Source organism: Plecotus auritus, assembly GCF_963455305.1.
Source record: "Plecotus auritus genome assembly, chromosome: 10".
NCBI classification, from domain to species: Eukaryota; Metazoa; Chordata; class Mammalia; order Chiroptera; family Vespertilionidae; genus Plecotus; species Plecotus auritus.
The window spans coordinates 49,432,355-49,442,942 of record NC_137785.1 but is presented as its reverse complement, the minus strand read 5'-3'; the positions used below and the strand labels follow the sequence as shown (position 1 = coordinate 49,442,942).

Here is a 10,588-nt window from a genome sequence, read left to right as displayed (position 1 = left end):
TAATGCTCCTTGCCCACCATTGCTGGGAAGCCCTTCTGCCTGGCTTGTCCCCATCAGTTTCATTCTTTTTTAAACATAAAAACCCAGCTTTCTGCCCAGTGTTTCCAGGAACTCTTCCCTGGATTCCCCCCTCCTAACCCTTAGAACTCACTGTAGCCTCTTTCAGCACAGCCAAGGTCTGCCAGTCACGTGGTCTCGGTTGTCGCTGTGTGTTCTCACTTGTGTGAACCTCCAAATCTAGATCCAAAGTTCCCTGAAATTGGGAATTGGGTCTTTTTCTTTATCCTGTGCGGTGCCTGGTGCACACTGTGTCCATGATACATTAGCAAAGGAAGGGACTCGAGGAGAAAACTCAACAGATCCCTCCTTTTACACAGGTTCCCTGACTTGGCCATGGTCACCTGGAAGTTCACGGAGCTCACCTGAAGCCCTGCAGTGCACCTTTCAGGAATGAGGAAGAGCGGGATGGACGGATGGATACATGCATGCAAGGTAAGGAGTTATCTGTCAAACTCTTGATTTAAGGGCAGGGTAACACCTGATAATAGGGAAATGATAACGAATACCTCTAGTTGGTAGAGGCGGAAGTACTCTCTGACCCACCAGACTCAGCAAAAGATGGCCCACAGAGACCTTGGCAGGGCAGCCAGACAGGTTCTGGGGAAAGACATTAGGTCTTGGCAACATTAGAATCCAGTGGTTGTAAAGGTACATGTTTAATCAGGAACCTGGACTCCCCTCCCCAGCTAAGCCTCTCCTCCCGCTTCAGGGGTTTGCCCTTCATTCCCCAAACCCACTTCAGCTCCAAGGACTGATAGATAATTAATGATATAGACTACGATGTGTCCATTAGTTATCATTATTTATATCACTGTGGCATCTCTCACATGGACAGATCACCTGACAGGTGACTATCTTGGACTCTGATAATAAATATCTAGTGACAGAACTTATAACCAACCCTGGAAGCCCTAATGCTTCTCAGACTATTCTGATTCCTCTAAAGGTCCCTCATCTGATAAGGTGAGTGACTTTGTTCAGTTCATGTCAACCAATAGTTGTTGCTACTGGATGGTGTGGTTGACACAGAGCCACACACGGAGGTTATGAAAGAGGTGGCCCCTGGTCCCCAGGGCACTCTCAGTCTAGGTAAACTGTCACTCCATGTATCCCTTCTATAAAATCTTGTATCCCTGAACACTTGGATTATCATTGAATCATCAGCCCTACTGGCATCTAAAAAACAATTCTCTCCCTTCCCATGAGCACCTGTCCCCTTAGCCATCACAGCGCCTCCCAGTCCTTGCTAATGTGCCATCATCTGAGTCCTCCACATGCCTGGTCACCCTTTTGACCACCTCTTCCTCTTGAGAGTATGTGTTATAAACAAGAGCCATGTGAGCTCAGCCCTTGATATTGGTAGAAAGCCCCCAGTACAACCATCCTTTATAGATCATACAGTAGGTCCGTAGGTTAGGTACATCAGGAGGACCTAAGCCTTATGAGTCATCCATCCCAGCACTGGAATATCAGCAAAGTCATTGTTTATCTAGAAAGCCTACCATCCCACCTCCATAGTGGGTGGCTGTCCATCTCCAAGATAGCCTGCTGCTGAGTGGTACCTTCAGGTGTCCTTGACCTTAGAGTCCCCCACATGCATCTTCAACGTGGGTTTCCCATACATTCACCTGGCTTGGCCTGTTCTAAAAATTCCCACGAGGCTGCTGATATATCAGAACCTTGTGGTGGGAATGTCATTTTGGTCCAAATACAGGCTCTTCCTTAGCCACCCAGCTGAAGGGACAGTGATTCTGTAACCTTTAATGAGATAATGTAATGCTTGTTCACCTGCATTCACATGTAATATCTAAGTAGGGCTTTATAGGAGAACAGTGTGTGTGCTTATCTGTTAGCAATATTAGGACTCAGAATGATGCATGTGCCCCACAGATTCCACTGTGTCTGGCTCTGAGCTTGGTCATGTAGTACAAAGATAAATAAGGTGCATTCTATCAGATACGATGCAGTGAGTGGAAGAGCAATTATCCGCCCCAGTTAGGAAACCCATGGCATTTAAGTGTTAACATCAGATAGGAAATGTCTGGGAGAAGCTGGTGTCTTTGAGGCCTACCTCCCATTGGGCCTGTGACATTGCCACCATCACATTGAGGCTTTGAAGTCCTGTGACATACCCAGTGCACACAGGGCTCCTTCTCTTCAGGTGGTACCAGTGAAACAAAGATGTTTAATAAATAATTCAAGTAAATGTTTATTAAAGAGTCATAATCTCATAACTTGAGCTCTGTGGTCAGGGTGATCTCAGGTGTGAAGTTTGGCCAACTTTAACTTCTGTGATCTTAGGCAAGTCATTTAACCTTTCTGTAGCAAACCATCTTCATATTAAAACTAAAAACTGAAGTGTGGACCACATTGGGCTGTTGTGAGAACAACAGAATGTGTTGGTGCCAAAAGAATTGGCTCTAATTACACAGAACAACAGTAAACCTGCTTACGGGAAGGCCTTCTCCAGATTCCGCCATAATTGTTAGTCTATTTTTTATCTTGTAGGCATTATCCCAGCACACACAGCACAATGCAGACGCCCCCGCCCCCCACCTCCCCAAAAATGACACTCTTGCCCTTCTCATCTCTTAGAATGCAATCTTTAATTTGCTTCACATTTTTCTCCAAACATACGTTATTTCAACTGTGTCCACACACTTTTAAAGCAGATGTTCTCTACTAAGGGTTAGACTTAGACAACCTGGTTGTGAATTCTGTCTTCTCCTCTTCTTAACAGCGGGATCTGCATCAGCTGGCATCCACTGTCCCCACCTGCAAAGAAGAGCAAGGATGTGTTGATGACAATGATGGCGAGACATCCACCTCGCAAGCTCCTTAGGAGGGTGGTAAGACTATGATGTGATAACGGTTACAATGTTTAAACTGGAAAGTTCCCATTCGTTTTATTGGGGGAGGGGGGAATCAAATGGCATGAAGTGGCTCAAGATCACCGACAATCAGACTGTGCCCACAGATGTCAAGCTAGGACACTTTCAGAGGATTGAGCACCTGTACACCCAAATCTGGTCCAGCTTCAAGAAGAAGCTCCCATCTTGCCCTCTAGACCAGATCAGAGGAAACACATTGATTTTTATCATACAGGAGTGGGCAAAGTGGGTTACAGTAGCAAGTATGTAAAAGTTTATTCCTGTTATTATTAATTATTGTATTAAATCACCATATGAACACCTGTAGACCTACTTTTGCCCACCCCTGTGTCCACCTGCAACAAGAGTATATTCCACAGTGGGAAGGCCCTCACTGCTTATAGCTTATTATGGTCTAGTGGGCCAATACTCTACTTTTAAAGCCTCCTTATAATCACACGGCTATTGAGGCTCAGTGATGATGTAGCTTCTCACCCAGACTAAGGGTAGAACATGAGCTCAGATTTCCAGCCCCCCAGGCTGATGCTCCATGAGTGTCATGGAACTGTTGTATAAATAAGTCACCTTCATCGTGCCACGGATTCTTTCATATTTCAAACAGGATTGCCTGTGACTTGGTAAGGTAGTTTGCTCAGGGTACTAGGTGGGCAATAAGAGGCCCATCTTCACCTCTGTGTGGCTCACTGTGATGGACAGATACCCCTCCACAAAATAATAGTAGTTAAGCTCTTAAGAGCTGCCTTAAGTCTCCTTTGCCTAGTGAAAATAAATGGGGGCGTCTATTAAAGAGCCCCTGGGGTGGCTCATGAAATTGATGTAGCAGTTGAACAGCCAAAACTAGGCAAAGGAGATAAGAGGCTCTTGGGATTTCCTTAGATGCCCAAGGCCATAAAACGACTCTAGAGCAGTGCCGCCCAATGTCATTAAGTCCTTCAGTCACACCAGCACATGTGGCTGTGCTATTGGGTAGTTGACGCTCTAGAAGTCCCGTTGCAGAGCACTGTTCCAGATGGAGGCTCTTGGAGTGCCTCTATCTATAGCACAACCAGATTCTGTGTCTATATTCTGGACAATCAACTGTGATCCAGGAGGGCAGAATCATTTGACACAGGCCTGGCTATCTCCTTGACAGGGGTGGGGATACAAGGGGTCCTTCTCAGAAAAGGGGTGTATGGTCGTCTCTAAACAGCATTATTTTGCCTCCTAGAATTTTCCCGTTCAGCCCTCATGACGCTGCCAGCAACCTGGGATGATGAACGGAGATGCAGGGACACAGAAAAGCTCCACCCAAGACTACAGAACAAGTGAGTGATAGACTCAGGGTGATAACCCACTTCCTGTCTCTTGTTTGTTACGTTCACATTCCTCGGTTTAAAATAGAATGCATTAGGAAGGGTACTTACATTTGTTTCCTCGTGGTTCATTTTGGACAGTGCTCTTGACACATCGGCCCTCTGTAAGAAGTCCCACTGGGCATGTTAATAAGAACAAAAGCCCAAACCAGACAGCACTTTTATGTATCTTCATCCCGAAGTAGAGCCTAACATAGCTTGGGCTGTGTACGCCGAGAGCAAAGCATTTGCACCAATATCAAAGAAACTGAACGCACAACCCTAATTATTGGAGTCCTTTTTACATAACCTGGCCAGGTACAGTAATCCCTGGAACATCTGTTTACTCCTAGGAGTGGTATCTTCATGACGAATCTGTCATTGGTATTTGTGCCCATAGATCGACCATCAAGAAATCCTTGAATCAAGATGCTGTGCTTGCATATCTAGGTAAGTGGCCTGGGGATTTAGAGCTTCTCCTTGAGTTTGTAAAATGCATTTCCTAAGGTTTCCCACACTGTCTAGCAACTTCTGTCTCACACACAACTTCAAATGGGGTTCACCTGAGAGGTTGTTACAAATGCAGGGTCTCGGAGCTCATCCCAGACCTCTGGATCAGCTCCTGTACAGTGGAACCTCGTTTCTCAAACGTCATTAGTTTAGGAAGGCTGTTTGAAAACAATCATTTTTTCCCATTAGAATTAATCCATTCTAGACCCCCAAATGATTCTCTGTTTTAACCTTTATTATATACAGTACATGTCTATTTTTACTGTTGAATCTATAAATCAACACTTTAAAAATAATAATTACAACCAGCAAAAAAAAAACAAACCACAAAAATATTCACAGTACAATATCCTGAGATGTTAACAGTGGTAAACTGACTCCTATTCATGCATTCTCTCCTTTGTCACCTGAGAGATGCATCAGCATGAAGGGGTTGTCAGGAGCCATTCGAGAAGCGAGGTTCCACTGTATTTTAAGGGGATCTTCAGATGATTCCCATGAACACTACAACTTGATGCTTAGGGAACATGTCAGCCCAGAGAAGCTCACCCACCCTCTGTCTGCTCGCCTTCTTTGCCGATAATGGCGGTGGCTCCACATTGAAATGCAGGAGACCTGGCTCTCTTAAATAAAAGGGAAACCTGCCTCACTGTCCCTGTGCCATATTTCATTGTCAAACATGGTGAATCATTCCGATAATTAACGTGGAAAACAAAATTACTTTAAATGACCGAATGCAGGTTCATTCTGGCGCTGAAACACCAGCCGTGCCAGAAACGATAACTTCCTGAAGGCTTCCTATTCCCCACAAAGGAAGTTACTCTTGAAGGGAAAATCACAGCCCTCATAGAATCGCGTTTCGACTGCACTCACCCATTCCATCAGAGTTCCTTTCTGGCCATAATTAAAATATATAATAGCTGCTCCACGCACCAAGAATTTCCCACCTCAAACCCCTTCTCCCATTGAAACGGTGATAGGCTTTTCATACACATATCGTGTGTTTCTATAAACGTACACAGGGAGGGGTCAAGCTGGAATTCTACCACAAATCCCTCAACTCTGAACACAAGCCTCTTTTCGAAAATATCAACAATTCCTTGATCAAGAGGAAAGATTGGAAGCTGAGAAAAAAAATAGCTCAGCCCTATGTATTTAGCTCCTGTTCTTCCTTCCTTATCAGCGATTTTTTAAAAGCAAAAAACAAACAAACCCACTAGCATGGGCCATACCCAACAGCATAATTTTATGTGTAAATTCTGCACATCATGACATTGGGGACTGTTCATTCCTTTGTGTAACTTCTTGTTCCCGCCCATATTTTTAATTTGGGTTCAGAAAGGGAAGAACTTGGCCCCAGGAACCACCCTGGCGGCTTCTGAGGTTGGTCTATTCCAGCTCCTGTAAATCAACCACTTCTTCTGAGACAGAAACCTGCCTATTGCTGTTCGCCAAGTTACAGGGAGGAAGGAAAGCCCTAGGGTCACACGACCCCGTCCCAACCCCCTAAGACGGGCAAGTCCAACACCTTCAAGTCCCTTCTATGGAAAAGCACAGGGTGAGGCACAGAGAAGGGACTCATCGCCTGGAGGCCCCTGTCTCAATGTTCCCATCCCGGGAAAGTGCTGGCCTCCAGGAGCACATCACACGAGGCTGCCCAGGGCCCGGGAGGCAGGGCTTCAGTCAACGGTGTTGTGACTGAGCCGCCATGCATGGAACTCCATTATTTAAGGTGTAAACTTGAAGTTCTAGGCTGTGGAACTCCTTTTAAACTCACACACATGCAGCCCAGTGACCGCTAAGACATTGTGAGACCTTCAGAGCAAATCCCCACAAATGGAAGCTGCTCTTAAATTATTCAGAAATATGACAAAACCCATCATCCCTGCCCAGGTCTGAGTCGCCCGGGGACCCCAGCAGCAGTTCAGGCATTGACTCCTCAGCCCCGGCCACTGGCCAAGAACAGCGGCAGGTGCCCAGGTCTCCTCGGCAGCCGAGCCAGGCTCCACCCTCCTGCGGGGCTCTGTGCCAGTCTATGGCATGCTGGGAAGACAGGGGTGCTCAATGGGTACTGTGAGGCCAGGGAACCCCTTCCCCAATACACACATTCACATACCCACAGTATTTAAGAAGCAGACTAAGATGAAAGATCTTTAAGCCACTATCCATGCCCCTGCTCTGTAATCACAAAGCTAAGCCTGTTCGCCCACTGCTCTCAACCAGTGACGGCACTGTTCCTGGTGATGGATGGAAACCCTGCATCCGCCTTGTTCCATCCTCCTTTACTCCCCTCTATTCTGAGCACTTGGTCTCCACCGAACCCTGCAGTGGACACTGGGGTGACAAAGGACATCAGCAGCCCCTTCCCCGAGAGAGACAGCCACGCTGACCTCGTGCGAGACGCTAAAAATAGTAGCTGGGATGGCCGTGCTCTGGCCAGCCTGCTGGAGAGACGTAACCATGGACTATCGGAGGGCCCCACGGGCAGACGGGCAGAGGTCAGCGCAGGAAGCTGTCCTCGAAAGGTGATTCCTAAGGTCAGTGATGAAAGGAAAGGGGAAACAGCACAAGTGGCGGGGGCGGAGGGGAGCCACAGGAGGCAGTGATGGGGTGGCGGACCAAGTCCCACAGAAGAGCAAGGCGGGACAACTTCTAGGATCCTGAGTGTCATCTGGCTCTGCCTCCCTGCCACACACTCCTGAGCAGGCTGTCCTGAAGGAGAAAGTGGACAGGGGGACCCCGTCTGCCTCTGAGAGAGGGGCACCCCCAGCCTTCCCCTCCTGGTCAGTAACACACAGGCCTGCCCTCGGTCCGCACGTTCCAGATGCTGACGTGCACGTGTCCCGAAGTGGAAGCTCCTGGCGCAGTCCGTCTGCAATGCGCTCTAAGCGAGCGTGAAAGAGCAGCTGACAGTTTCGGGTCATGGGCACCATCCCTGGGAGGGAGATGCAGGCAGTGTGACATGAGACGATTGAGGAAGAGGTGGGTCCAGAGAGGAGAAGGCAGGGGGTTCGCCCCACTAGGATGAAGATCGCACTGTTTGGGGGGTGACGGGACAGAGGCGGCAATGGGAGAAGGGACTGTGGCCTCCCCTTGCGCACCCGGAAGGCTTAGGAAAGTGAGCCAGGATGCAGGTCCCTGCAGAGGTTGGCCCGCCTGGGTTCCAGAGGAAATGAGACAAAAGCACAAACTGAGACCCAGGAAAGAGGAGGAGAGCGAGGACTGGGGTCAGGCACAGAGCAGCCAGGTCCCTGAGCCACCCTGACAGAACCACGTGTCCCAGCAGGGAGGCGGGGAGACTATCCATGCATCACTTAGGGGTTGTCTCCTCAGTGCCAGCACCCACTGCACCTGGGGGAGCCCCCTCTTTCTAATATGGGGGACTCATACTCATGCATTCTCTGTTCAAACCTCCAACTACTGTGGAACCTGGAGCCCACATGGGCTCTGACAACATGGACTTTCAAGCCCACCTACCAGGCGGGGAGGCTGGACCCACACCCCAGCACCGAGTCCTCTGCTGGGCCAGGCTCCGAGGGAGAAGAGCCCACGAGGGGGCGATGATGTCGCTGTGTGCCCACTCACCTCCCCTAATGCTGAGCCCACCCCGGGAATGGCTGCCGTCCTAGCTGGAGCCAGTCTCCCCCAGGGACAGCAAAACTCATGCCCTGGCGGCCTCATCCATGCCCTTCGCCCCTGGGACTCCAACCTGGCACCCCAACATCTGACTGGGTGGGCACCCCATGTCCTAACCCCAAACAAGCCTGTCTTCCCTCCGCCCGCTGCCTGCCTCTAGGAGACCCCCCAGGCCTCCCAGGGATGCACAGCTGTGCGTAGTCCGAGTCCGTCACCTGCCTCCTTGGCTCCCACCTCCATCACAGGGGCTGTCATCCTCCCTCCCAAGTCCTGTCATGCATCAGAGCTTGCACTTTCCAGTCCTCGTCCACATCACTGACAAGTACCAACATAGGCCCTTCCCCTGTGACCATTTTTACAGGCCCTGCCAGCCCACACATGAGAATTCTCTCTATAGGAGACACCAAGACCAAGGCTCCCAGCTGCCTCCGAAGCTTGACGGGGAGGGAGGAGGCAGACAGGAGAGGGGTGAAGGCCCATTCAGAGAGAGACATCCCGGCTAAATGCTGCCTCTCACATGTACTGTTGTAAGACTGAACGGTTTCCTTGCAGGTGAAAACAGTGTCATGAGAGCTATTTTAGTTCTTATCATGACACGTGATGACCTACTGTGTGCAGCCTGTGTCATCCCTGGGAAGTAGGGGTTATTCCCATTTCACAGAGGAGGACAGTCAGGCATGGGGACAGGAGACCTGAGCAAGAGCACGCGGGGGCAACGCCAGCACCAGCACTGGGTCTGGACATGCGCAGAACCCGTGGTCTCCTCTGCCGCACAGCGTCCTCCCTCTGCGTCTCTCTGGCCCAAATTGGGAGGAAATGTCACGTACAATTCCTGAGTCTTGAGCTTGGGAAGTCAGGCCAAGAAGTGCAGCAAATATAGTACGCGTGACATATCGGGTGGGAAGCTAAAAAATGTCAGGTTTGGAAACCACGAATTATTTTCCTTCTGTTTCCTCAAATCAGCACAAGCCCATCTGCGCGAGGCTTTCCTAAGGCGGTGCGCTGGGAACAGCCGCCATGCAGGCCTGGCCCACCCCCGGAGCCTCCCGTGACACCACCTGAAGCAGCACGGGGAACACACGGGTCAGGAAAGGGAACCACCTGGGGTCCATTTCATCAGCCCCGGCAGGACCTGGAACCCTGCTCCTCAGTGCCCAGCCTCCTGAACGCCTCCCTGCTTCCTTTAGTGAGAACATACGCTTTAGGAAGAGTCAAGTCCCCAGGACGACGCACTCGAAATTTCTTGCGAAGTTGTGCATCACAGGTATTAGGAGGAGGAGGAGAAGAACGCATGCTCAGCACTTGTCTAGGAATGTTCATATCACTATGCAGGGCGTGTGCCGTTAGGGCTCCATTTCGCAGATGAGGCTCAGCAGGTGTTACCGAGTTATAATCATGACTCCTAAAAGCACAGGCCACTCCTTGAGGGCAAACACAGACTCATCAGTGGGAAAGCTCAGTGGACTAAGGCAGTTGCACTATGGAACACCGGTGCAGTGGTAGATGCCTTAGGGAAAAAAAAACGTGATCCAGTTTTCCCATTTCCAAGATATAGAAACTGTGTCCCAGACAAGATGTTCCCTGTAATTGTTCACATAAGTGCTCTGAGAACTAGGCCCCTTCAGTATGTTGCCCAAACTCCTTCCCAAGTGGGTGTAACCATCCCCAGCTGCTGGGAATGCTGGTTGCTAACAGCTTCCAGCTGCAACCTGCTCAGGAGAACGGCCCTCAAATGATAGGAGCACATGACAACAGTGGGCTGAGAGGGTATTCCCAGGCTGTGGCCCCCACAGTGGCAGCACAGGGCCAATGACTGAGAGTCACTGCGCCCTAAAGCTCAGACCCCTTACTTCATGATGGGACAACTTTCCAGAGTCCCCCGGAGATCCAGCTAAAACAAGTCTCCACTGGGGAAAACACCCTCCTTGGCTCACTTCCTTTGCCCTGTTCTACTTGCCTTCAACCTTCTTTTCTGAGAAACACTCCTTCAGTAAGTAAGCGACTTGGACAGATTCACCCCTGTCGCAGGCTCCATCACACCTAGGAAACGTCTCCTAACCCACTGTCTAAGGAAGGAGGGAGGATGCCACACGAGCGAAGGCCATTGAGCGTGGACACTGAAATCTCTGCCTTGCAACCCTTCCCCGGAGAATGTGTCAC

General features: G+C 49.7%; 1 long non-coding RNA gene across 1 annotated transcript; it reads left to right on the top strand.

Annotated features, from left to right (window-relative positions):
- The first annotated feature begins 382 nt into the window (after positions 1-382).
- Positions 383-4,732, top strand: LOC308235199. Its single transcript, XR_013959172.1, has 4 exons — positions 383-492; positions 2,801-2,909; positions 4,159-4,255; positions 4,636-4,732. It is a non-coding gene; the product is annotated as an uncharacterized lncRNA (long non-coding RNA).
- Positions 4,733-10,588: the final 5,856 nt, after the last annotated feature.